At 46.3% G+C, this 27,720-nt stretch overlaps 1 long non-coding RNA gene across 1 annotated transcript; it reads right to left on the bottom strand.

The window, feature by feature from the left end:
• Positions 1-4,635: 4,635 nt before the first annotated feature.
• Positions 4,636-22,484, bottom strand: Gm13530. Its single transcript, XR_374260.2, has 3 exons — positions 22,256-22,484; positions 8,504-8,794; positions 4,636-5,571 (listed from the first exon to the last, which is right to left on the bottom strand). It is a non-coding gene; the product is annotated as a predicted gene 13530 (long non-coding RNA).
• Positions 22,485-27,720: the final 5,236 nt, after the last annotated feature.

Genomic DNA, 27,720 nt, shown 5'->3' with positions numbered 1-27,720 from the left:
GCAACTTCAGAAAAGGAGGGCTGGTTTCCTTGGACTCATGATTTGAGAGAATACAGTTCCTTCGTGGTGGGAAGGCATGGCAGCAGGAGAATGAGGTGGCTGGTCACATTTTGTCCTCAGTCTAAGAGCAGAGCAAAGTGAAAGCTAGCACTGAGCTTGCTTTTTCTTTCTTCTCTTTATTCCCTTCAGAACTCCAGACCATGGGATGGTGTTGCTCACGCCTATGGCCAGTCTTCCCTCCTCACCCTTCCAAACCCACGCAGAGATGTGTCTCCCAGATGAGTCTAAATTCAGTCAAGCCGACAGTGAACATTATAACCATCACACCATGTGACCTAGTTTCACTGGTGAAATGTTGATACTCATGGTGGGATCTGGATAAGAAATAGCTAGTGCCATTAATTTCCCTCTCCTTCCTGGTTGGAGCACAAACGCTGTCTGTGGTGACAGAAGTCACTTTGTGACCATAAATGAACAACCACATAGAGAGAAAGGCAGCTAAGAATGAGACGCACAGAAAGTATTTAAAGGTACTGTAGGGTGGAGCAACACTTTCCCTTAGTCGTTTTTACTTGAGAAAGTAAGCGGTTTGCTTGAGCTATTTTTCCTGGGTTTTTCTTTACTCATACAGCCAAACACATCCTCTCTCTATCTAGTGGCTGGCGATAACCAGTGGTAGTCAAGGATTAACTCTGAAATGATGTCTGAGTTGGGCAGCAATGGTGCGTGCCTTTAATCCCGCACCTGGGAGGTCGGGGCAGGTGGATCTCTGTGAGTTCAAGGCCAGCCTGGCCTACAGAGTGAGTTCCAGGACAGCCAGGGCTACCACAGAGAAATCCTGTCTCGAAAACTAAAAACCAAAAACCAAAAAGAAAAGATGTCTGCAGCGTACAATGATACAGGTACAGCAGATTGTTGGGAAACCTTTGAAAGAATCTTAAGCACAGAGTTTGGGAGTGGAGTGCATAGCAGCAAGGTCAAGACCAGCATAGATAGCACAAGAGACCCTGCCTCAAAAAAGGAGGCAAGCTACACATGGTGGTTTGAATAAGAGCGGCCCCCATAGGCTCACAGATTTGAATACTTGCTCTCCAGGGAGGGGCACTATTAAGAGGTGTGCCCTTGTTGGCATGGGCATGGCCTTGTTGGAGTGGGTGTGGCCTTGTTGGAGTGGGTGTGGCCTTGTTGGAGTGGGTGTGGCCTTGTTGGAGTGGGTGTGGCCTTGTTGGCATGGGCATGGCCTGGTTGGAGTGGGTGTGGCCTTGTTGGAGTGGGTGTGTCACTGAGGGTGGGCTCTGGAGTTTCAAGTTCTCAAGCCAGGCCCAGTCTCTCTCTTTCTGCTGCCTGCTGATCCAGATATATAACTCTCAGCTGTTTCTCCAGCACCATATCTGCCTAGGTATCACCATGCTTTCTGCCACCACAATGAACTACACCTCTAAATATAAGCCAGCCCCATCTAAATTCTTTCTTTTATAAGAGCTGACGTGGAGCCTGGTATTGCTGTGATAAGTCTGACCATGTTTCCTGTTGGTGGAATGTGGCTTTGGGAGCTTGGGTTGAGAACGGCGCAGTTGAATGCTTGAGGTGAAGCTGAACGGCCCATCCTAGTAGGAGCAGGGAACACAGTGGTGGTGAAAGCAAGGTAGATTATGACAGCCCAGCTCATGAAGTTCCAGAGAAGAACAATATTCGTATGTAGCCTAGAGATCATTCTTATGGTATTTTGGCAAAGAGTATGGCTGGGTTTTGCCTTTGTCTGAAAAGTCTGCCTGAGGCTAAACTGAAGAGTGTTGGATTAATGACATTGGCAGAGGATATTTTAAAACAGCCTAGTATTGACTGTGTCATAAGGTTATTAGTGTCCACTCTTACACAGATTTATAATAAAAATGAGCAAGCAAAGCAAGGAAAAATACAAAATGTACAGCTTGAGGAGAAAATGAGCGTCAGGAAGTGCAATGGAGCTTGGTGCTCAAGGAGGTACAAAGTTTTTAAAACTTTCAGAGCTTAGCATAAAATAAATATAAAGGGGGAGGTGACCTCAGGCAAGAGGTCACCCAGCTAAGCTTCCAACCTGTGAAAGGAATTAAAGAAAGTCTTAGAGTCGGGTGTGCCGGTGCACACCTTTAATCCCAGCACTCAGGAGGCAAAGGCAGGTGGATCCCTGAGTCCAAAGCCAGCCTGGTCTACACAGTGAGTTCCAAGTCAGCCAAACTTATGCTGTGAAAGAAACCATCAACGCCAGAAAGCTGGTGAAGATGTAACTGAACAAGGGACCATGTTCCAGCCTCAGCAAGCAGCAAAACTGGCAGCTTCAGCCCTACTGTTCTTATTTAGAGCCAAGGATACAAGAAAATAAGGATGATCATTTTGGGCACTGTGTAAAGATTGTCTTTGTATTATTCAAATTCTGACTTCTGTGCTGGCAGAGAGTTAAGTGGAGATAAGACTTTGGTATGGTTATTCATATGCTTGTTATGTTATTATATGTACATTATTATTATATACTGTTATTCATATTGTTATTTATGTGCTACATCATACTTTCTAAACCCTCCCTCTTTCACCCTCTGATTGGATCAATAAAAAAAATCTGATGGTCTATAGCAAAGGAAGAGAGAATAGAAAAACTTCCTGGGAGAAATAGAAACTCTAGGAAACAGTTACACAACTGGGGACGACAACAACAGTTACAAACTCTGGGGGATTTGCCAGGGAGACTCGTAGGGAGAGCTGGGACTGAAGGAGGGGTAACTAAGAAGCCATGTAGCAGAATGTGAGTTAGTATATATGGGCTAATTTAAGCTATAAGATCTAGTTTGGAACAAGAATAAGGTAGGCCTAAAGGTATTATAAATTAATATATGTCTCCATGTCTCTATTCAGAATTGGCGTGGACATAGAATGCCCATTATGGCTATAAGAAAGGGGTTGTAGAATCTCCTTCCCTGACTAAGGAAAGCCATTGAGGCCAAGTCTGTGGCAAGGGCATCCCTACATGGAGGCCCAGAGAGGACATTGTATGATGCTATGAAGGTGGAGCCTGGATTATCTTGGAGGCCCCAACATGTCTGAGAAATATCCCAGTACCACGGGATATTTGCCGTGTAGACCTACTGACAGGGAGTGGAACCAGCCCAAGAGAGAAGTGTGTTGCAGTCAGCAAAGCTGAAAGGAGTTGGAGATCTGAAGAGCGCTTTGACATCAGTCATGAAGATGCAGAATTCAGAGTTTGCCCAGCTGGTTTTCAGTCTTGCTTTGGTCCAGTCTTTCCTCTCCGTGCTCCCTTTGCCGTTTTACATTGGAAGTGTGTGATCTGCTTTTCTGATTTTGATTTCATAGGGGTTAGAGTTAAAAGGCTTCATGAATCTCAGAAGAGGCTTTGAAATTTGGGCTTTTAAAAAAGGTTAAGGGGGCCGGTGAGATGGCTCAGCGGTTAAGAGCACTGACTGCTCTTCCAAAGGTCCTGAGTTCAAATCCCAGCAACCACATGGTGGCTCACAACCATCCATAACAAAAATCTGATGCCCTCTTCTGGAGTGTCTGAAGACAGCTACAGTGTACACACATATAATAAATAAATAAATAAATAAATAAATAAATAAATAAATAAATAAATAAAAGGTTGAGACTGTTATAAACTACGGGAACTTCTGGAGTTGGACTGAATACATTTTTGCATTATGATATGGCTATAAGCATATGGGGACTAGGGAGGAGAATGTGGTGGTTTGAATAAATTTGGCCCCTATAGGCTCATAGATTTTAATGTTTGGTTAACAGCGCCAGGGGGTGGCACTTTAGGAGATATGGCCTTGTTGGAGGAAGTGTATCACTGGGCGTGGGCTTGGGTTTCAAATACTCAAGCCAGACATAGTCTCTCTCTTCCTGCTGCCTGCCTATCCAGATATAGAAGTCCAGTACCAAGTCTGTCTGCACGATGCTATGCGTCCTACCATGACAATAAGCACTTTGTTTTATAAGAGATGTCAGGATCAGTCACCTCTTTCCAGCACTAGGACACTGACTGAGACACTGGGGATACAGCTCTGTGGTAACTGTCTTACTTGCCTACTATGTGCAAGGCTCTGGGTTCAACATTCAGGACACAGTAAACAGACAGGAGAAGGGGGAAGGAACGATGTCTACTTTGGCAAGAGTGTAGGAAAATGATCACTCTTAATCATATTAATAGAAGTATAAGATTAGATTTTATCTCATTAGAGGGCAATTTAGAAACACATGTACAGTACTGTGGAGATCAAACCCACGATCTCACACATGTTAAGCAACCATTCTACCACTGAACCACATGGCCAACCTTGGGCCATATCAATTATAATAGAAAATGCATAAACTCTCTGACTTAGCAATCTTGTGTTTATAAGTCCATCCCAAAGAAAGAATACTAAGAACCTGGAAGGATGGGTTAGAAAGTCAGCCCAGCAGTCGAGAGCTCTGACTGCTCTCGCTGGGTCCCCCTGGTTCAGTTCCCAAGGTCCACATGGAACTCACGACCTTGCAATGTAATATTAGGTGGAATGAAATATATTAGTAAAAACTTTATTATATATTTTTTGTTTCATTATCCCTTTTTCCCTGTTTTTTTTTTTTTTGAGACAGTTTGTGTAGCACTGGTTGTCCAGGAACTCCCTTTGTAGACCAGGCAGGCCGGTATATCCCAAAGGCATGTGCACTATGCCCGGCTCAGTGTACTCTGTAGGTGTGTCTACCAGAAAATAAAGCTTGCAGTGAGGCTCACGCTATGTTGCTGCTGAAGATGCTATTTACATATAAAGAGACTATTATACAGCCTTTAAAATAGTTAAATATGCATGAGCATATTGAGAACTTTGCCCCAAATATACTTTATTGGTATCTTTAGATAAAATTCATTCTCTCTCTCTCTCCCTCTCTCTCCTTCCTCCCCTTTTCCTTTCTTCTTTCCTCCCTTCCTGGTAGTCTCCTATAGCCAGGCTGGCCTTAAGCTCCTTAGGTAGCCAAGGATAACTAAACTTTTGATTCTCCCCCTCTGCCTCCCTAGTGCTGAATCACCAGTGTGTGGCTCCAAGGATGTTTTCTTGTGGTGCTGGAGATGGAGCCGAGGACTGCACATGTGCTAGATAAGTGTTACCCACTGAGCTACATGCCCAGCCTGCACAATTCCTAAAGGGTGTGTGCCTCCATGAGCTTGGAGCAGGCTATGAGGGTTTCTTTTCTACACTCCTGTTGTTGTTTAATTTTGCTGCAGCAAGCACATAATGCAGCAAGCACTGAAATGGTTTCTTATGAGAAAGGAGAACAGAAGCAACAGCAACTGCACGAGCTGGCCTCACACTTCAGAACTCTGTGAACACAGCGTGGCTCCCAGAGCTGTCAGTCAGGGCTGGCTGGAGCCATGTGAATGCTGTGCCACGCTCCTGTCCCTGTGCTTGACAGGGCCTGGGAAGATCTTCTCGGATCTCTGCATATTCAAAACTGGTTCTGCTTCCAAGTCCACCTGATGGAGGGGGCTGAGATACGGGCTTTCTTCAGGCTGATGTTTGGGAATGAGGCTTGTAGTTCATCCTGCCCAGAAGAGTCAGGAAAGGCTCATTAGTAATTATCACCTTCAAGAAAAGGGAGCTGTTTGCCTTGTGAACATTGCTGCCTGGGAGTCTCTTGAGATTCTAGGTTAGGGCGTTGCACAAGTTGGAATGTCGTGTCTATATCATCTCCTACTGTTTGCATAGCCACAAGCACTCTGACAAAACTTCCAACCTCTGTGGGCCTTAATTGTGTCATCTATAGAATGGGTCAATAGCAGTCCTTATATTATACCCCTGAGCCAGCACAGAGGCTAAAGCCACCAAGTCTGATGACCTGAGTTCCATCCCAGAGACCCACATGGTATACATGGTGCAAAGAGAGAACTAATTCTCAAAAGACATCCTCCTGGTGCTGCAACACACACACACACACACACACACACACACACGCACGCACGCACGCACGCACGCACGCACGCGCACACACACGCACGCACGCGCGCGCGCGCGCACATGCACACACACTGTACACACACACAAATAAATTAAAATGTGAAAACCTTGCCAGGCGTGGTGGTGCACGCTTTTAATCTCAGCACTTGGGAGGCAGAGGCAGGCGGATTTCTGAGTTCGAGGCCAGCCTGGTCTACAAAGTGAGTTCCAGGACAGCCAGGGCTACACAAAGAAACCCTGTCTCGAAAAAAAACAAAAAACAAAAAAACAAAAAGAGTGTGACCACACACATGCCTATAGCCCCAGCACTGTGGGCGGCAGAGGCAGGAGAATTGAGATTCGTGGCTGCTACTCTATTTTGTGTTCAGTGAAAAAACCTTTCTCAAGAGAAGACAACAAAAAGTGATAGAGCAGATGCCACACATCTTCCTCTGTCCTCTAGGCATACACAGCTGCCTGTACTAAAACATATTACTTGTACATACATCATGTTCACATGCATGAATACACAAACACACAGATTTGTACACACAGTACGATACTATAGAAATCAGCCAGCAACTCCTAAATATTGATTGGTGTGTGTGTGTGTGTGTGTGTGTGTGTGTGTGTGTGTGTGTGTGGTTTTTTTCCAAGACAGGGTTTCTCTGTGTACCCTTGCCTGTCCTGGAATTTGCTCTTTAGACCAGGCTGGCCTCGAACCCATAGAGATCCACTTGCCTCTGCCTCCCAAGTGCTGGGATTAAAGGCGTGTACCACTCCACCTGGCTATATTTATTATGTATATTTACTTATTAGTGACAAATTTTCTTCCATTTCCCTACACGTAAGCTAAACTGTTTGTGTAATGCCACCTGCTCTTTCGAATGTTTCACATGGCTTCAAAACAGAAAAACTGATCTTAAGGATCTCTTGTCTGCCTGCTGTGTACAACGCTAGGATTCTGTTGAAGTTTCTCTAAGACGACTCATAGCTTTCTATTCCTTTCTTTATCTCTGTACTTCCATTTACTCTTCCCAAGGTCACACTAATGTTGTCAGACCTAAAGGGATGTTACCACGAAAAACTTGATGGCCTGCGTCCCCAGGTCCTTGCCAGTGACTGTGGTGCATCCTCCCGCTCTGTTCCCAGATGTAGCGAGACATGTGGTAAGTAGTAAGCCCAGGCTGAGTGGAGGTGAGGAAACAGAGGCAGAGAGCGTCACCTCAGATGAGGGGCTTCCTCCCCTTTGTCCCACTGACCCAGGCACATGCCCCGCATCCCAGCTGACAGCCTGACAGGCACCTCCAGAAGTGGCCACTATACCACCCTCTCACACAGTGAGCACGGTGAGAGGTGAGAGAGGTGGCAGTCACCCTCTCCACCTGCTGGTGTGTCACATCTATTACTTCAGGCTTGGCCACAAATTCCAGCTACACACCCTATAACACTGTTGGGCCAGCAACTAGAAAGGCAAGGAAAGTTGCTGTAAGTGTCCAGCATATGAAACAAGTTCCTGACAGGGGAAAACCAGCAGGTTGTCAGCTGACACCTAGTTCATCACACTAAGTGTGAGAGGGGACCATTACTTCAGAGCCCTGGAGAAGGAACCACTGTGCTGCTAGACTCTCCTCCCACTTGGAATGATTTACACAAGACCCAAGAATCTCAGTGCTGGAAAAGGAGCTTAGTGAAGCATTCACACACTCACACACCACACACACCATACATACACACCACACACACATTATACAACACCAGACACATATACACACATACATACATACATACATACATACATATGCTCACAGACACACACATACAAACCACACACTCACAGACACACACAGACCACACACACACACCATAAACACACAAACACACACATAAAACACCACATAAAACACCACATAACACACACATACAGATCACACACTCCTAGACATACACACATACATATACACACAAACGCACATACATACCATACACTCACAGAAACACAAACACACACCACACACAGACACACACACATATACATACCACATATTCACTGACACACATACATACATACCTACAACACACACACACACACACACACACACACACACACACATATATATATATATATATATATATATATATATATATATATATACCATACACCGCACATACACTACACACCACACACCTGCATACACACACAACACACTCACACAGACACACACCACACACACACACACACACACAGCACATACATACATACATACATGAGGCAGAGGCAGGCAGAACTCTGTGAGTTCAAAGTCAGCCTGGTCTACATAGAGTGTTCTGTGCGTTCTGGGCCAACTAGGGCTATTGTGAGACTAGTCTCAAAAATAAGTAAATAAATAAAAAATAAAAATAAATAAAAACTGATAATGTAGAAATGAATGGCTATCCAAAGATCAGAGAAAAAGATTGAGTCAAAAATGGGGTCAGTGGGTGTGGGGGGGGGGGACACACAAAGCATGACAACAATGTCAAAACCAAGCAAGAATCACCCAGGCATGGTGGGACACGCCTGTAATGCCAGCATGTGGGAGGCTGAAGCAGGAGGATCACCAGCTTGAGGCCACTCTGGGCTCCGTAGTGATAATCTATCAAAATTTTTAAAAACATCATTTATTCTTGTCCTGTTGTCCACTGCTGAGTGAGACCATGTTCCGCATCTGACTGGCTAGGAGCCATGGTGGGCGGTGATTTCTCATCATGCTGCAGGCGCAAGTGGAAGCAGGGCCTGGCCGTGGTCTTCAGCCCCACAAAAAGGTCTGGAGTCACTCACTCAGCTGCATCTGCAGAAAGGGGGAGGAACAAGAGGGGGTATGTAAAGAGAGAGGAGGGGGGAAAGGGGTAGAGGGGAGGGGGAGGGGAAAGAAGGGAAGGGAAGAAAAGAGGAGGGGAGGAGAGAAAAAGGAAGGGGAGGGAGGGGAAGGAAGAGAAGGGAAGAGGAGGGAGAGCAGGGAAAGAAAAGAGAGAAACACTAAACGCAAGGCAGCTTCTTCAGAAAGCCACAGCCAGAATGTGTGATCTGAAAACACCTGTACTACCTCAGACTTCAGCAGATCAAATATTTTTTAAAAGATCATATAAGCTATCTAAATAACAAAATTAACCAGATGGTTGTGATATATCTCCGTAGAATTAGAACAGGGAATACATTGTTTCTCAAATACTCACAGAACATATGGACAAATTGATTAAGTAATGAGTCTCAACGAGCGCCTCAATAAACAGCAGAAACTACACAGGCAATTTCAACAAATCAATAGTGAAAAGACAAATGACCAGACAGAAAAACGGGCAAGAACAGAAAGGGACTACTTACCAAGGAGGTTGTATAAATGGCCAAGAATACATTAAAAGATGCTTAGCTTTTATCACAAAACATGGGGCCTGAAGTCAGCTCAGCAAAACAGTATCTCTGCCCTTAACAGACAGGAAACAGATGAAAAGCTGTAGATCTGCTGCTGACGAGGGGTTGGGAGAGGTTTGTTTGGCTTTAAATTAGTGTGTGTGTGTGTGTGTGTGTGTGTGTGTGTGTGTGCCCATGCAGCACCAATATGGAGGTCAGAAGAACTTGTAGGAATTGGTTCTTTCTACCATGTGGGTCCCAGGGATCAAACTCAGGTCATCAGACTTAACAGCAAGCCCCTTTTCCCATTGAGCCATTTCATCAGCCCGTTTTAAGAACAGTGCTAACGTGACATAAAGTAGCCAGGGCAATTTAAAGAACGATTTGGAAACACTGATTAACAACTTAAACATATGGGACTATATTGCAATTTCATTTGCAAAATCTACCCTGAGCTTGCAATGCTAATACAGAGAGAGAATATGGGACCCAATAAGATACTTCAAATTTTATTTGATCAAGAAAATCCCTCACAGGCGTCCTGAGTGGTCCTTTAGTTAACTCCAGCTCTAGTCAAGCTGACACCCAAGATCATCATGGAGTCTCTATGAGCCAGGACCCTGTTCAGGGCTGTGTCTCCTTGCTCTTTTCTCTGTCCCCAAGGTGACCCACAAGCACTGCTGTCCTGTGGAGGTAGGGTATAACAAAGACCCCAGAGTCCCAGGAGGAAACCCATGTTTCTTGTCAGATGAAGCAGGAAAAGGAGGAGGGGTGCCCTTGATCTTCCTCCTCTTTCTTTACGTGGCCCAAGCCATGAGCTGCATGACAGTGCAGTAGCCTAAAGTGCTAAAGAATGCAGGAGCCAAATGACCACTCAGACACATCCATGACACCCACACGAGCTGGGGAGTAGCTCAGCTGACAAAGCCCATGCCTCACATGGATAAGGCCTTGATTCTTATCCCAAATATGACAAAAAAATTAAGTATACAAAGCAGTTATTTGAGGAGAGAAGAAACAGAGGAGGAGGTCTTTGAGATGGTTTTGCAGTATAAGCACTTGCCACCAAACTTGACAAGATGACTTACATCTCCAGGTCCTACATGGTAGCAGTCCATCCACTCCTATAAGTTGTTCTCTGACCTCCAAATGCATGCAGTGGCATGTGTGTGCCCTCATGTGTGCATGCACACTCACACGTACAAAGCTAAAGATAACACTAACCAAGGAGATCCAGAAACTCTACATGTGCACATATTTCACTCCAGTTCTTTAAGATGCATGAAGCAGTGCCTGTCAGAACCAAGATCAGCAACTGAGAGGAAGCAGGGAGAAAATTAGAAGACAAGGGAGACACGAACAGTTCTACAGTCAATGGGACCCTGTCTGTTGGTTTCTTCCCCCAAATATTGAAATGCTCGTACTTTCAAGTTCACCTGGAACCCTTGGTGAGATAAGTTAGAGGCTGTATCAAGTGAGCATCGACAATGTTAAAAGAGTAGAGACTGGAGCAAGCTGAGATGACCACCAACATGGCACCATGGAGCCCAGGTGGGGAGCTAGCCTTCGATGACCACCAGGCTGGCACTGTACAGGCCAGGGCAGGCAGACCATGCCTGAGATGACCCCTGCCTGGTGCCACACTCCATGGGTGGGGCATAACACTCCTGAGACCACCCCAGACACCCAGTGTCCCCAGGTACCACTAAGAGGATCAAGGAGACGGTGGAGAAATGGAAGAAAAAGAGAAACAGAAAGATGTGGGACAATGAAGAGAGGCAGAAGTGGAGACTTGAGGGTAGTGAGGCACAGTCTGATGTGAGTAACCAGTGATGGCACCTGGGACCACGGTGGGGTCCTGGCCTATGCTGCCACCAGAGACCAAGTATGAGTCCAGGGCCTTGCAGCAGCTCTGCAGTCTGTTATTACCAAAGGCCAGGTCAACATCCTTGCTCTGGGCTGCCACCTGGGGCCAGGTTGATGTCTGCAGGCTGTGCAAACTGTTCCCTGCCTTGCCTGGGCATTATGTGAAAACTGGCCCTGCCCCTTGCAAGCTGCAGTACGGGAGAGTGGGCCTACATATTGCCCAGGCTGCCTTGACCCTTACATCCTACAGCAGGCAGGAAAGCTGTTCCTGCCCCCTCACTGGCTGCAGCACTCAGGAGAGCAGGCTCTGCACCTCACCTGAGCAGCACAGTAGAGCTGACCCTGGCGGCAAAAGCCTGGGTAAACAGGGCCCCCAAGTATGTGAGCATGGGAGAGCTAGCTCCACTCCTTGCTAGCTGTAGCATTGGATGAACTAGGCAGGGCAGCGCTGGAGAGCTCACCCCAGTACTGTGAGTGCTGGAGAGTTGGCCGACTGACCAGCTCAGACACATCCCAGACCCAGATCCAGGCTTTGAGCAGTCCCACCCTGATATCTACTCCATCTATGAGCTTCTGGAACACGTGACAAGGCCGGTCCTATAGATCCAAAGTGGCAAGATCTCCATGACACAGGACAACAATAGGATATCCAAGAGGATCCACTATTGATAGTGAGGCAGAAGCCAGAGGCCTTGAATCAGACCAATGACTCCTTACAAGGAACATTTGCAACTAAATATATGTGAATACGACAGCTTCCAAAATGAAATTTTCTTTTTCTTTTTTTTTTTTTTGGGGGGGGGGAGGGTGTGAGGTTTCAAGGGAGGAGGCCAGGTACGAGGGGAAAGGGAGATGAATTGGATTGGGTACCTGAATCAATTAAAAGTTTAAAAAAAAAAAAAAAAAGAGTAGAGATCAGCTGGGCGGTGGTGGCGCACGCCTTTAATCCCTACACTGAGGAGGCAGAGGCAGGCAGATCTCTGATTCCAAGCCAGCCTAGTGTACACAGGGCGTGCTGAGACAGCCGAGGCTACACAGAGAAACAAAACAGAAGAGTAGAGATCATGCAGTGATTTTTCTCCCTCCATACATAATTAAACCAAAAACAAGTAACAGGACACACCATACAATCCCCAAATATATTGAACTGAACAGTACTTCCTGTTGGCTATAGTGACTCACACCTGTAACCATAGCATTCAGGATCTTTAAGCACACACACACACACACACACACCAAACAAAGACATACTTACCAAACATATACACACACATCAAACACACACACACACAAGTAAAATCAGGCTGACTGGAAAAAGAGAAAGGATTAACATGTAGAAAATAGAGTGAAGTCCATTATGATTATAGGTAATATGTGATAATAAAATTATCCTTAGAGGCTGGAGAGATGGCTCACCAGTCAAGAGCACTGAGTATTCTTCTGAAGGTCCTGAGTTCAAATCCCAGCAGCCACATGGTGGCTCACAACCATCTGTAATGAGATCTGGTGCTCTCTTCTGGTGTGTCTGAAGACAGCTACAGTGTACTTACATATAATAATAAATAAAACTTTTTTTAAAAAAAGTATGAGGTGCAGCTATAACATTGCCTAGAGGCAAAGTCATAGCTTATGTTGAAAAGAAAGTGAATCATATCAAATGAACCCAAAACAAGCATAAGGAAATGAGAGCATGAGGTTGCGCACAGAAGTACAATATATGTTATTGAGTAGAAGCTAATTCTGTGAAGAGATTAGGAATATCAGGACTAAGGGGTTATGTTTGTTGTTTTTGGCAGTGTTCGCTAGAGAAACAGAATCCATAGAACACACAGTGTTTGGTTTTGCCTGATACAATTGTTGTCTCCAGAGCTTACTACCTCCATCTGCTAACCTAGGCTCGTCCTGGAAGCTTCCAGCCTCCATACAATCTTATCTAGGCCTAGAAAGTTCTCAGCCTCTGAGATTGCTGCTGATTAAGTTCACCCCTTCCTAGTTCTTTCTGAGCTCTGGCTGGCTGGTTCATCTATCATCCCAAAATATCTGTGGGAAAAAAAACTGATTTCAAAAGTATTTAAAAGACATTCAGCTGTGTTTTTTATTAAAGGACTTTGAGAGGCATAAGAAATAAGACAGGATAGAACACTCCATCGGCTCCTTACGGGAGAACGTAGGTGATCATAACAAAGACTTCTGCAGGCATGAACACTCAAACAGACTCACTGCTTTGCAAACAACAAACTTGCAATTTTGCTATTTTTTAACCATGTATTAATGCTCTATTGCTAGATAGTAAGTCTGAACTTCTCAAGATAAATATGAAGATTATCTCCAGAAATCCTAAAAGGCCTCAAAGTGGGAAACTAGAAAAGGCTAATAATTTATCATCTAAGCTTAATCACTGGGATGACTAATCTGGTTGTCAGCTTGACACGCCTGGGAAGACAGAACATCTGAGTCACTGCCTCCATTAGATTGGCCTGTGGCCATGTCTGAGTGCCCATTCCTTAATTGTTGATGAATGTGGGAGGGCCCAGACTGGACCACTGTGGGTGGTGTCACGCCTGGGCAGTATAAGTAAGGTGACGAAGAGGAGCCTGGAGCAAGCCAGCAAGCAGTGCTCCCCCACATTTCCTACTCCAAGCTCCTGCCTTGGCTTCTCTCCATGATGAACCATAACCTGTACCCTGAAAGAAACTGTTTCCTCTCCAACTTGGCTTTGTTGAGTGTTTCTTCAGCGTAACAGAATGCAAACCAGAACAAGTGTCACAGGACCTTCGGAATGGTTTTGCAGAGGAGGTGACCAACATTTTAAGGAAGAGATACAGAATAAATTCTTCACTGATAGTCAGAGCACCGACCTGTATAGAAGAGTTCTAGTTTGATTTATGAATCTTATATAATCTTGATACCAAAGGCAAATGAAATGCACAGAAAGAAAAACTTAGTTGAAAAAAAATCTTAATATGGGCAAAACAACACAAACCATATTAGCAGGTAGATTTGGAATAGGTAGGTTTGGAGAACTATACCATCCCCAAATATATTCCTAGAAGCCAAGGAAGGACAAGACAGTTAGACCCAGAAGCACGCATTTTAAAGAAACCACCAGCTTTGAATCTGGCTTTCTTACTTATTACAACAGGAGCTGGCTGGATGACCTGAGTAAGCATGTAACCTCTCTGTGGTTCTTTTCCACTTGCAAAATAGAGCTAAAAATACTAACATCCTGCGGGGCCGTGGGTGTAGGGGAAGAGGGGAGTAGGAGAGAGTGCCCGCGTCCTGCCAGAGTTCCTGTGCTCTGGGCGGATGGACACGAGAGAACTGCTGGACACTTTCCACACAGCCCTGGGTGGGCATCTGGCTGTGTTAGGCCACTGACCCCACACAGCGGGTGGTGGACAAGGGGCAGTCCCAGGTACCAAGTTCTCAGTCTCCGGCATCCCATGCTGCATACAGCAGAGAAGCTGACAACAGAATAAGGGCCCCAGGGCTGCACTCGGCCCCAGAGATAAAGGAAGAGGGTAGAGGGAGAGTGGGCACTGGGTGGTTCCCACTCAGTCAAGAGTCCTTAATCTGAATATGAGAGTCCTTAGTCTGGGTCTGTGGCTGCAACATAGGAAGGCCTCCTGGCAGGAAGTTAGACACGGCTCATTAAGAGAAAGCCTATCCCATCGTTCAAGCACAGTAGGCCTTCATGATCAGAGACAGTCTATGGTTTTAGAGCTTTATTGTAGAAAGGCATGGAGAAAAAGAAAAGGGGGAGAGAGAGAGAGAGAGAGAGAGAGAGAGAGAGAGAGAGAGAGGCCATGGCCGTGTGGAGAGATAGGGAGAGGAAAAAGGAGAAAAAAGAACTAGAGAATAAGAAAGGTGAAAGCTTAGAGAGAGAGAGAGGTAAAGGCTTAGAAAGCAAGGAGGGGCCAAACAGCCCCTCTTATAGTGGGCTTGTTATCTTTCTAGGTAACTGGGGAGGAGTCTAGCCAGAAGGCCAGAAGCTTGGGACTTTGTCTACATGACTGAAAGCCACATGCCTCTCCTGTAGGGGCTGTGGGGGCTGTGGGAGATGTGGGGGATGTGGGGCATGTGGGGGTGGTAACTTCTACAGGAGCCAGAGGTCCAGGAGACATGGTTGAATGCCTACCATCCCATGTAAGTGGAAATTACCACCCACGGGTCCCACCAGGGTTCAAGACCCCAGCTCGATTGGAGACCAGGCTGTCTGTGCATAGCCCATTGCCCCACAACATCTGATTTAGAGAAATAGAAGCATTAATTTTTGAAATAATTCATTTGGAGACAAGTGTGATGTTAGTATGAATGGTCAGCTCAACAAGATTGAAGGCTGACTTGGCAGTTGGACCCTGGGCACAGCTGTGCAAGGCTATTTGATCATAATAACTGAGGTGGGAAGACCACTGTGGGTGGCATCATTCCCTAGGCTGGATCCTGGACTGCATAAAAGAGGAATGGGGACTAGCTGAGCACCAGCATTCATAAATTGCTCTCCTCTTCTGATATAATGTGACCAGCTGCTTCAGGTTCCTGCTACCTCCACATTTCCTCCAAGATGGACTCTGCTTTGAACATTGAGCTAAAATAAATACTTCTTTCCTGAGTTCAGGGCTTTAAACACAAAAAACAGAAAAGGAGCTAAGACAACCATGGTTGAGTATTTTATACATAGTAAGCATTCAATAAGATATGACATTTAAAAAATAATTCTAAGCCCACACATTTAATCCCAGCACACAGAACACAGAAGGCAGAGGCAGGTGGATCTCTTGAGTTTGAGGGCAGCCTGGTCTAGTTCGAGGATAGTTAAGGCTATACAGAGAAATCCTATCTTGAAAAATTAATAATAATAATAATAATAATAATAATAATAACAAACAAACAAAAGGTATGTGAAGGAAAGCAAGGTGAGGAGGACACTAGACACAAGGATCAGGAAAGGTGGGGAGGACACTAAACTGGAGGATCAGGGAGAGTGAGTTCCTTGCATCTCCAAAGAATCCTTCCTATTCCATCTTTTAAGATCAGTTGTCAAAGTCGATCCTGAATGGTTGGAAAGATCCCCTGGGAATTCTGGTCCTAAAGTCTGGACCAACATGAGGTGGTATTGTTCCCATGGATGTATAATTCATAGCAGCAAACAGCCACCAGGAGGCAGCAAACCGCACCTGAAGCAGAAGCCCATTGGATATGACAGAGGCACCCTAGGAGCTCTTGGCTGGCTGGCTGCTCAATATCACCCCCTTTATTCTGTTAACATCTCACAGTCAGGCAGTCTTGTGATTTCGTGTGATATTTTAGCCACATTTTATGCATTGTGGTTCTGCTAATTTAAAACAGGATGGTTTCATGGCTGTCTCCAGAGACATATGAAAACCACTTGTTCAAATTAACTTCCATTTCTAATTTTTAAAAATACTCAACCAGGTATGCAGCATCTATATCCCCTACTTAGAAAGCTGGAGAAAGAAACTGGCTTGAACTATACTGCACCATGTTAGTCAGGGTGTCAGTTTATACTTAGTATCAGGAGTAGGGTTGCATGTCATAATATCCCCCACTCTCCAGCCTGGGTAGCATAGCAAGAATCTCTGTTAAATATGTAAGTAAATTTAAAACTCTCAGTAAGGCAGGAATTGAAAAAAAAAAAAGTCTGTGCATCCATCCAACATTCTGCTTCCAGAAATCAAAGTAAATGCCTCTTCACGGTAAGTCTTAATATTAGTAGTTACGACATTTCCCTATGATTTCCTTCATCTGCAACATTCTGGTCCTGGGACCTTTGACCCTTGTTCTAGTTTGCATTCTGTTACTCTGAAGAAACACTCATCAAAGACAAGTTGGAGAGGGAACAGTTTATCTCAGTTTAATCCCAGTTCTAGAAACTGCTAAACCATAAGGCATGAAGGAAAGGGGACAGTGTTCAACTAAGGTTGGAAATGTTACTTATCCTAGTTAACTTTGACTGTTAAGGTCACACAGTACAGGGTCACTGGAAGAGGAAGTCTCAGTTGAGAGATGAGCTAGATCAGTCTGGCCTAAAGGTTTGTCTGTGAAGGTTATCTTGGTTACTAACTTGTTTAGGAGGGCCCAGTCCACTATGAGCAACATCATTCCCTAGGCAAGTGATCTTAGACTGTGTGCGAAAGCTAGCTGAGTGTTAGCCTGAAAGCAGCAGAGCTAGCAGCATTCCTCATAGCTTCTACTATACTCCCTAGGCAGTGGATAAGTTCCCTGGCCTGAGGTCATGCTGCGTGAGCTAGCAAGCATGCCAGCCTGAAAGTTCCTACCTTGACTTCCCTCAGTGATGGATCTGAAAATGTAAGTCAAATAAACACTTTCCTTCTCTAAGTTGCTTTTGCTCAAAATGTTTATAAACAGCACTATCTCTCCCACCATAGATTGCCACGGTATATTTTTAATATCACGTTTTCTAATGACTTCTGAAGCAAAGAACTAAGTTTGTTGTTGTCCATCCTGGCACACTGTAAAGTTACTTGGACCCCAAATCTCCATAAAATGGTCACTAGCTCTTAGGTACCTGTTTGGGACTCATCAGAACTCTTGTCATGCAAGACACCAGCGTTATAAGACAGGCAGCCATCGCAGCCATCACCCACCTTCATGTCAGGGATGAGATAACAAAGAAGAAAAGCAGTCTGTACATGTTGGCAAGACAGAGTCAAAAATGGTGGCTATTTGCAGATAATGTGTTTGTTCACCCTGCAAAAGCTGGAGAATAAACTGGGAAAGCACAAGAACTAATTAAGGCATTGAATGAAGAGGCTCACATGAGGCAATAAATATATCCAGATCAATTCCTGTCCTGAAGACCAGTAATGACGACTTGGTAAGCATCAGGGGACCCAAACAATGTGGTTAGCAAAATATGTGCAAAGATATATGTTGAAATTGGATGAAGGACTATTTTTTTAAGCCCTGGATCAATGGAGGAAGGGATCTGGTCTTAGAGCAGCATTGTGCATGTGTCAATCCTCCCTCGGTAATCTATAAATCTGATGTGTAATTTCAATGGAAATCTTCACAGGGTTTTACCTTGAAAATTTGATTCTGGAGTTCATGAGCAACTCCACAGAGGGGCCAATGAATTTGGAGGGTAAAAAAGATAGTAATTGAGAAACTTGACTTACAAAGTTAGTTTCAATATCTTACAACTAACTGAAAGACAATTTGGCAAATAAGGGCTTTTTAGTTTTATATATACATATATATAAAAGCTGAGTAGCAGCTGCGGGTACTTAAATTTTATTCTTATTTATTTTGTATTTCTAATTAAATAAAGATTTCTATTTTATATGTATACATTTTTTGTCTGCTTGTATGACTGTGCACCACATGTGTGCTTGGTGCCTGAGGAGACCAGAAGAGGGCATTGGATCCCCTAAAACTGGAGTTACCTATGGCTGCAAGCCACTGTGTGGGTGGTGGGAACGAAACGCTGGCCCTTTGCAAAAGCGTGCACTGCTTTTAAGCTCTCTACTATTTCTCCAGCACCATTTTTTTATTTTTTGAGAAAAAAAAATCTCACCACATATCCCAACTGGCTTGGAACTCACTATGCAGAGCAGAATGGCCAGAGACCATTAAAGGGCTGCCCCATGCCCAGCAAGAACTTCATTTCAGAGACATAAAAACAAAGCAGTCTATAGCTGGTGCCTTTGCAGTGACTTTGAAAGTTGCAAAGGGCAGACACCCATTTAAATGACTCCAATCAAACAAAGAAGGTCATTGGGAGAATGTGAGATTCTCTGAAAGAAAGCAGGTGAGTGTTGGACAACCAGACTTCAGAAGGGGCAAAATAAAGGCTGCCTCTGGGGTCAGCAACAAGAACCTGTCCTTTAAGTGGTAAACCTTCACCTGGGAGGTCTGGAGTCCCCATCTTGGCAGGTCAGTCACCCATCAGGATGGGCTCCTGTATCCGTGTCTCCCTTTCCCTCTGCCTTCCATTCCCAGGCCCCCTGCCCCCAGCCTTACCCTCTGGAGACCAGAGCAGCCTTTCCCAACCACACTGTATATGGCCTGAGGCTCAGGAACTTGGTACCACGAAGGAGGGTTTCAGAAAAGCCTGCGGGTGCCTGGATACACCAAACATTGCCTCCAGGACATGGTTTGAAATTTTCAACCCAACTTGAAACCACTGAACACACCTCACAACAGGGCCTTTCTGCAGAGTTCTCCATTCCAGAATATGCCATCACATATGGGACAGCAGGCCAGAAGCCAGAGATTCCCCCCCCTCCCCAAACTCTCTGGCTCTCCCCATCTACATGTCCAACAGTTTGATTTCTTTTCTGAAGATCTCTAGAACCTACCCACTGTGTCCATCTTTACTGTCATTTCCCAGGTTCAGCGATTGATCCTGGACTGGCAAGGTGGCTCAGTGGGTAAAGCATGTACCACACAAGCCAGGCAACCTAAGTTTGATCCCCTGAATCCATGTAAAGGTGGGAGTAGAGAACCCCCTCCATAAAATTGTCCTCTGACCTCCACGCGTGTGCTGTGTCATGCGTTCTCCATCCCTCACACGAAGACACACAGACACAAATTTAATAAAGTCTTGTTTCATGTGGGCTTCTTGGCATTTTCATCCGTTGTCCATATCCATCGCATTGTGAGAATGATCTGAGCTCTTCCTCCAGGGCCCAGCCAACACATCTTTACCCAGAGCTTGCCCCACATTGGACCAGGTCTGTACCTATTGCTGGCCTCCACAGATGCCAGTTCTGACCAGGGCTCCTCACAAGGCTAAGGTACATCATTTCCTGTGTAGTCATTCTGCTGGTTTGGTGGTTTCCAGAGGCTCATATACCTCCGCAGTTGGCAGTACTGTTTGGGGAGGGTCTGGAACCTTTGGTTAGACAATAACATTTATAGTCCAGTGCTACAACTCACAGCTGTAATCCTAGAACCAGGGAAGTCAAGGCAGGAATTGTGTGTTTGAGCCCAACCAGGGCTGCAGTTCAGCCTGGGCTACAGGGTGAGATCCTGGCTCAAAAAAAGGTAAGGTGTGTGATTTAGTGATGTATTTTGCCACACTGGCTTCCAAACGCTCATCAGTATTTCTTGCTGTCACCAAAGTATAAGAGAATGCTGTTGTCAGCAGAGGGAATCTTCAATCGTGTTACTATCTACATACGCTAACTTGATCGATGCGGGGCGGGGCGGGGAGGGAGGAGGAGGAGGGAGGACTGAAGTAAGAGAGAGGAAATGGACTCCAGAGGCTTGCTGACTGATGGCATAGGAGAGTGATAGAGCAAGGTGAAGCATGAGCCTCGGAGGCTGAGAAGGTTAGTAAAATGCTTCCCATGTAAACACAAGGACCCGAGATTGAACCCTCACCATCCATGTCAAAAATGGGTGCAGCCGTACCTGCCTGTAAGCCCAGCTCTGGGAATGTGGAGACAGGAGGGTCCATGGACCTCATCGCCCAGCCAATCCAGCCAAACTGATGTGTACCAGTTTTAGTGATAAGAGACCATGTCTCAAAATATACCATGGAAAGCAACTTGGATAACCAAGGCCAACCCCTGGTCTCCATATGCTCACATACAATTACGTATACTGTGCACACACACACACACACACACACACACACACACACACACACACACACCATGAGCACATCCCCCAGGCACTGGGCGGATGCTGTGGTGAGCAATCTGAAGGTGGAGCTGGTCTGGCTAGAAGAAAATGAACTTGACTTTGTTCCAAGTACAGATCTGAGAGGCATCCTGAACGTTAGGCATTGGTGAGCTAACTTTGCACAGATCAGAGTTCAGAAGAGAGGCCTGGGCTCCACAATGCAACTGTTCCTGGCCCTAGAGGAACATCACACTGTAAAGGACATATCTCTGTGTACCGCAGACTCCTGAGTTCATGTATCCCTGACCTCCACTTTCAGCCCCAGCTGTGATGGGCAAGAACCGAATCCATTCACAATGGAGGCATCTCCTTCAATTTTCTTCCACTGGTCTCTTCCCTTCTCCAACATCACACAGAAATGTACCCACGGCTGATCCACCAACCCAGAGATGTCCTTTACCCAATGGATGTAGGAGCTGATGGGCCCCGTGCTCCTCCCCATGGGAGGAAGGTGTTTCTGTTGAGAAGAGGGATCCTGTGCCTTCAGAGGGGCAGATAGCTGGAGCTGCCACCAGGAATCTTTTACTGACTCTTCTTCCTTTACCCCAACCCCTATTGTGCTTCCTGGAACCATAGCCCAGACCCACACTCTGTACCCAAACCCTCGACTCAGGCTGGGCCTAGGGAGGCTAGGGAAGCTGTGCTGTGCTTCTCACCCTATGACAAAGCGGGAGGGGGTGAAACTTACATGTAGCCCTTAAGTCCGTGCCTCTTTTCTCTTATCTCATCTCAAGGACACTACCATGGATTGCTGAAGACCTAGGTATTATGGGGTGATCAGAAAGCAGCAGAGGATCAGTGGGCAGTAGATTGCTTGCTCCATATCTCCAATCCTGAAGATGGTCTTACCTGAAATGCCTTCACTCCATAGGCCAAGGCCACACCCCCTGAAACTCTTGTGAGCAGGGTGCATCAAGCCTTGGTCCCCAAAGCTCACCAGAGAAAAGGAGCCCGGAAGGGGTGGGGGGAAATGGCGCAGTCAGTAAGGAGTTTGCTTTGCAAGAGTGAAGCTGAACACCCAGGACCCATACAAAAATGCTGTGTGTGGTGGCCCGGGCTTGCCAGCCCAGCACTGAGAACATAGATGGAAGGACCTCTGCAGCTCACTGGCCAGCCAGGCCAGCCCGTTGGTGAGCTCCTGACCAGCTTGGTACACTGTCTTTCTCAGAGGCAGTGGGTGACATTCCTGAAGATGACACCCAAGGCTGTCCTCTGAACTCTGCGTGTACACACACCCACATGCATGCACAAATAATAATAAAAGAAAGAAAGTAGACAGAAAGCGAGGATCGAGGCAGGACTTCCTCTCCTGGGTCGACTAAGTGTTTATCTACCCCACCCTAGAATCCCAGCTCTGAATTACCTATGCAGAGACAGACTGCTGGCGTCCTGGAGACGGGAACAGATGGAAAATACACGATGAGCCTCTAGCGATATTCTCCCCACACACAGCTGTTGCCTTCCTTCCCGGGCTCTTCACTGTCCCAAGAGCTGGTGAGCAGGCCTTCCCAGACCACAGAGGACCTGCCAGTACCCTCAAAATGTCCTCCTCCAACCCTGACCTCACAGGCTATTGCCTCAGTCATGGACCAACTGCAATAGCGCCACCTCCAGACCACGCTGGAGAAACGCACTTTCCATACTCGGACTTGAAGGAAAGGTGCAGGGGAAGGTCTGGACCACAGAATTTCAAAGTGGTGAGGCTGTGCAACTAACCTCCCCTCATGTTTTGTTTTTCCTTGTTTTCTGTTGTTGTGGAACAGGGCCGTGCCACATAGCCTAAGCTACGTAATGTCGCATCAGTTGTATATGCCACACATGGCTAATCCATCCTTTAGAGGTTTCGTTGCGTAATTTCCAATGTAACACTTTTGTTGCATGCATATATTTGTGTGAATGTGTCCACCTATACGCCATAGTGTGCATATGAAGGCCAAAGAGCATACTGAGGGAGGCGGGGCTTCCTTTCCACCACGTGGGCTCAGGGTTCTAACTCAGACCACCAGGCTTCACACGCACCTTTTCTGACTGCGCGACGTCACCCGCCTGCACGGCGGTATTCTTCAGAGGAAAATGGTTCATGTAATACGAGGAGGAACCTGAATAATCACTATGGCAACTTTGTTAATTCCACACCCCTCAGCACTGGGCAATGCTTTGAGGAAAATCATTGGACAAATGTTCTTACACATCTACTCGAGACCTGATCTTGGGTGCGCATCCCACTCTCAACAGTGGCTGCGTTTCTTGTGTCCTCCGGCCATCTTGAAGTTAGAACATGAGGCTCTTTCCCAGCTGTCCCTCTTGGATGCTGCAGAGTTGATGAAGCGGCTGTGTGTCATGGCATCTTTCTGATGAATGGCTCGGACATGCCTCTCACACATCAGCCCTTGCTGTCAAACTGCGTGCTATGCTTGGTTAGGGATGTGGGCAACCCAAGACACTAGCCAGTGACAGTTAACAAGACAAGAAATGACACACCGGTGTCTAAAGCCAATCTTTTTTATTTTTTTCGAGACAAGGTTTCTCTGTATAGCCCAGGCTGTCCTGGAACTCACTTTGTAGACCAGGCTGGCCTCGAACTCAGAAATCCGCCTGCCTCTGCCTCCCGAGTGCTGGGATTAAAGGCGTGCACCACCACGTCTGGCAAGAATTCTTTAAAAGAAAGAAAGAAAGAAAGAAAGAAAGAAAGAAAGAAAGAAAGAAAGAAAGAAAGGAAGGAAGGAAGAAAGAAAGGAAGAAAGACAGGGCCAGCCAATTGGTGGTAGTGCACACCTTTAGACCCAGCATTCCGGAGTCAAAGGAAGGTGGATCTCTGTGAGTTTGAGGTCATCCTGATCTACAGAGTTAGTTCCAGGACACCCTGGGCTACGTGGAGAAACCCTATCTCAAAAAAGAAAAAAATTTAAAAACATTAAACAAAACAAAACAAAAGGGCCTTACTGTGTAGATCAGGCTGGCCTGGAACTAGAAATCCATCTGCCTTTGCTTCTCAAGTGTTGAGATTAAAGGCATGCACCACCATGCCTGGGGAATTCAACTATTTTGACAATGCCAATCAACTAATCAAATACAGCTCGGGTGCCTCCTGCCTCTGCGTAGGAATGGGACGTGGGGTACACGATCACGGTATGAGTGACTTAGTTTGGGGTGCTGCCCCTGAGTTCCTACTGCCTAGCAAACAGAAGGGTGCTACTGCACAGGGTCTGGAACTGGGTAGCTCACATTTCTCCAAACCCGCAAAGCTCTTCTGCACAAAGCCCTCGGAGACACAAGCTCTGGAATCGGGAGGCCTTGTGCCCAAGTTCCAGCTTAGCCACTTCAAAGGGCTGTTGTACTGAGGAAGACATGGTGCATGAGAAGTGCTTAGCAGGGCTCTGACACAAGCTAAACCTCAAAAATAGCGGCACATTAACAACCCGGAACGCAGGAAATACACTCTCCAGTTTATGAATAATAAAAGTGACACCCAGAGAAAAGGCTAAATGTCTTGCAGAAAAGCAGACCTTAAACTCGGGCTCGTCTGCCTAGGCCCCTTCCTGTGGTTCCATCTTCCTCTGACTCTGACTTTTCTGCCAGGACCCTGGGCTAGGTCCGGTACTAACTGGGTAGTTTGTAGGGGCTCCGGGGCCTGATGTCCACCCTGGGATGGAAAAACAGGCCTCACTGGGCCTTCCTGTCAGGAATCCCTCAGGGGGTGGGAGGCTCAGGGCAGGCCTGGGCCCAGGCTGGGCTACAGGAGGTTCCCAGGTGTTGGGGAAGGCGGCTGCCTGGCTGTTCTCCAAGTACATTCAGAACCAACCCAAGGGAAACCCCGATTGTGTCAGTGCCGGCACGCCTGGGGCACAGGCATTGGAGACATTAAATATTAAACATGTCGGCTGCCTTCCAAGCTCGGTAATTAAAACTCTTATTTCATATTTTACACAGGATGGACAGGGAGGTCGCAGCCTGCTGTAAGAGGTTTCATAGTTGCTCCCTAACAGATGGAGTGGCTCTTCCTAGGAGAATCTCCCTCTTGCCTGAGACCCTCTCACTCTACTTGGTCATTTCCTGGAAGGGAGGACACAGAATAGAGGTCAAATGGTTTGAGTGGCATTCAGGAACCGCAGCAGGCTCTTGGGGTCTTTGTCTATTTCTCTCTGAAGGGTTTGCGTCTCCAAGAGGCTTCCTAGGGCTGGATTGCAGGTCCCCGTAGCAATGGCAATCAAGGAGCTAAGATCTCTTCAAGCCAAAGAGGGAAAGAGAGCCAAGATCAGACAGACAGGCCGGAGGGAGGGGCGGCTTCCCTTAGCCTCCAGTGCCATCTGCTGGCTGTATTCTAAACTGCAGCTCTGCCAGAGGCCGGCTAGTAACTAACTCTTGAGTTCTAAGCAAAGGGTTAAAAGAGGGAAAGCAAGGAAAACCCGGCCTGATGCTGAGTGCTCAATTGCACACTTGGTCATTCCCCAGCATCGAGAGAGAAATAGCACGCTGGACTCTGAAGGACCCAACACAAAGCAATAACCATGGCGGCTATCCATCATGGCATCTATCCTTCAGTTCACTGTGAGGAGCCTTGGCTTACATGATGATGTACATCCATTGACCTCACTGAGGTTGTACAAATGAGAGAAAACCCCGTCTAGATGAATCAGGAGTCTTTTTTATATTATTATATGTAATTACACTGAAGCTGTCTTCCAACACTCCAGAGATCTTACTATGGATGGTTTTGAGTCACCATGTGGTTGCTGGGATTTGAACTCAGGACCTTCGGAAGAGCAGTCAGTGCTCTTAACTGCTGAGCCATCTCTCCAGCCCCAAAGCAAGAGTCTTAACAGACTCACTTGGCATCCCTTCCTCTTCATCTCTCCATGCTCTATCCTACAGGGGCCTCCCTGTTCCTCAGATACACCAAGCTCTTTCTGAACTTCGGTTCTTTCCAGGGGCTGTTCCCTCCGCCTAGAGTGTGCTCCTTTTGGTTGTGGTCACCAGATCTAAAATCCACCCACCCACTCTGTGAGGCTCCATGTGTGCCCTTGTTTTGTTTCCCTGATGAATTTATTATAGCCAGTTGCAACGACTGCTTTCAGTTTCTCAAGATTTGTATTCATCACCTCACTAGCTAAGATGGAACTTAGTAGAAGGCAAAGAGCATGCCCACTCACTCACCAGTGTATAGGCCTAGTGCACAGGAGGCCCATCGCTGTCTTAGAATGTATGGAAGGGCTCTGGGACAGCCCTAGTAATCAAGGAGAGGCCAAAGAAATTTCCCAGAAGAAGAAATATCCCCACGGGGTCCCCCAGAACGACCAGGAGCAGCTCAGGTGAAGACAGAAGGTCACCCTAAGCAGAGGTCACAGGTGAAAGGGTCCTATGAAGAAGGCAACTTCCAGAAACCAAAAATAGAAAGAGCTGGCTTGGCATTCAAGCATGAGAAGGAGGAAGGGCCCACCTTGGCAGGAGGTCCTGGGCTGGTCCCACTTGGACCATTTGCCTCAGAATCTAGAATTCTCCCTGTGGTGGTTGATACTGATGTCAATTTGGTAGGATTTAAAATCACTTAGGACACAAAGCTCTGGTCTTTTTGGGAGAGCTTCTTTAGGTTGGCTAATAGAGGTGAGAAGACCCACTTTGAATATTAGTGGCACCAGCAATGGGCTGGGGTCCCATTGTGAATGAAAAGGAGAATGGGCCCCAGCGTTCCTCCCCCATCCCACCCACATACCCCTCTGCTTCCTGACTGCAGCTGCAATGTGACCAGCCACCTCAAGTTCCTGTCACCATGATGTCTTGTGTGAGAGACAATGCACATGTCTACTCACCGCAAATAGGGAACCCATGTTCTCCTGTTGGCTCCGCCTTCCATCATGTTAGTAGCCTCCTCTCTACAAAGCAACAAAATGACTTCAACATCTCAGAACTTCACAACTTTACCTAACAGCTCCAGTGGTTAATTTTTTAATTGAATATTTTCTTTACTTATATTTCAAATGCTATCCCCTTTCCCGGTTCCCCCCTCCCAGAAACCCCCATTCCATCCTTATTTCCCCTGCTTCTATGTCAGTGTTCCTCCACCCACCCATCCACTCCTGCCTCCCCGCCCTCGATTCCCCTACACTGGGGCATCTATTGAGCCTTCCTATCGACCAAGGACCTTTCCTCCCATTGATGCATAACAAGGCTGTCCTCTGCTACATATGCAGCTGGAGCCATGCATACTCCTTGGTTGATAGCTTAGTCCATGGGAACTCTGGAGAGTCTGGTTGGTTGATATTGTTGTTCTTCCTATGGGGTTGCAAACCCCTTCATCTCCTTCAGTCCTTTCTCTAACTCCTTTATTGGGACCCTGTGCTCAATTCAATGGTTGGCTGCAAGCATCCGCCTCTGTATTTGTAAGGCTCTGGCAGGACCTCTCAGAAGACAGCCATATTAGGCTTCTTTCAGGATATACTTCTTGGCATCCACAATAGTGTCTGGTTTTGGTGACTGTATATGGGATGGATCCCCAGGTGGGACAGTCTCTGGATGGCCTTTCCTTCGGTCTCTGCTCTACACTTTATCTCCATATTTGCTCCTGTGAGTATTTTGTTGCCCTTCTAAGAAGGATCGAAGGACCCACACTTTGGTCTTCTTTCTTCCTGAGCTTCATGTGGTCCGTGAACTGTAACTTGGGTATTTGGAGCTTTTGGGCTAATATCCACTTATCGGTGAGTGCATACCATGTGTGTTATTTTGTGACTGTGTTACCTCACTCAGGATGATATTTTCTATTCCCATCCATTTGCCTAAGAATATCATGAATTCATCATTTTTAATAGCTGAGTAGTACTCCATTGTGTAAAT

Source organism: Mus musculus, chromosome 2, assembly GCF_000001635.26.
Source record: "Mus musculus strain C57BL/6J chromosome 2, GRCm38.p6 C57BL/6J".
Classification (NCBI taxonomy): domain Eukaryota; kingdom Metazoa; phylum Chordata; class Mammalia; order Rodentia; family Muridae; genus Mus; species Mus musculus.
Note: the sequence above shows the minus strand (reverse complement) of the source record. Positions and strands in the feature narration are given on the sequence as shown.